The sequence below is a fragment of the Echinops telfairi genome, unplaced genomic scaffold (genome assembly GCF_000313985.2).
Source record: "Echinops telfairi isolate 266 unplaced genomic scaffold, ASM31398v2 ScPeMD7_9;HRSCAF=40, whole genome shotgun sequence".
Classification (NCBI taxonomy): Eukaryota; Metazoa; Chordata; class Mammalia; order Afrosoricida; family Tenrecidae; genus Echinops; species Echinops telfairi.
Genome location: NW_022103906.1, coordinates 56,475,768 through 56,477,039, shown reverse-complemented (window position 1 = coordinate 56,477,039; position 1,272 = coordinate 56,475,768).

Genomic DNA, 1,272 nt, shown 5'->3' with positions numbered 1-1,272 from the left:
AGATAGGAGTTGACAGCAATTCTCAAACAATTCCAGAATATAACAATGATGGCAAACTCCAAATTCATTTTATAAAGTTAGCATAAACCTGATACCAGAATCAAAGATATCACTAGAATATAAAATTACACATCAACATCCCATATGAACATAGATGCAAAAATTGTCAACAATAGCCTGGTTAATAGAATAGAGCAATATATCAATAAAATATTATGACCAATTGGACTTCAAACCAGGTATGTAAAGATGGTTCAACATTAGAAAAACAATCACTGTGTTCAATCATGTAAATTAAAACAAAGGAAAATAACTATAGGATCAAAACGATTAACACAGAAAAGGCCTTTGAAAAATCCAACTCCCATTCCTTATAAAAAATGAACACAAAAACATGGGAAATTCTTCCACATAAATAAAGGCATATGTGCAAAACCAATGGCCAATATCTTGCTCAACAGAAAACTGAAAGCATTCCTTTTGCACAAATGAAACAATCAAGGATGCTTTTATCATCACTCTTTTTCAATATTGCGCTGGAAGTTTTAGCACTATGAGGCAACAAAGGGAAATTAAGGAACCCAAATTGGCAAAGAAGCAACACTCTCTCTGTATGGAGAGATGCTTCTATACATATAAAAAAAATATTCGACAAGAATAACATTGGTACTAATTGAAAACCTCAGTACCATGGTGTGTGTTTTAGTACCAGCTGACTTGAAAAACAAATCCAGAGGCTCTCATATATGTGTAAGAGAGAACTTTATGTCAAAAACCAATTGTATATTGAGAGAACATCCCAACCCAGTCCAGATCAAGTCCATAAGCCTGATATCAGCCCATAAATCCAAAATTAGTCCATAAATACCTCTTAAGACTCATGTGGTTGCATGCAATGAAGCAAAATGCAGGAAAATCACAGGCCAGTGGGTGCAAAGTCTTGTGGATTCAATAGCAATGGAAGCATCTCAGCACTGGCATAGGTCTCCACATGGCTCCTTCAGCTCTCCAAATGTGGCTCTTCAACAGGAAGGTGAAGCAGAGAGGGGCTCTTGCCTGACTCAGCAAATCTCTGAGTGGCTTGTCAACAGGAAGGTGTAGCAGAGAAAGAGAGAGTGTGTGGCCCGCTTCCAGGGAGAGAGAGGAAGTTCCCAGAATCCTCATGAGAAGGTCATACCCCCAAGTAGACATCATCAAGTTGTGACCTGATCGACAGGTTAGACTTCACCCTAACACTTATTTATCAAGTTGACATGAAATTATGTAACTACC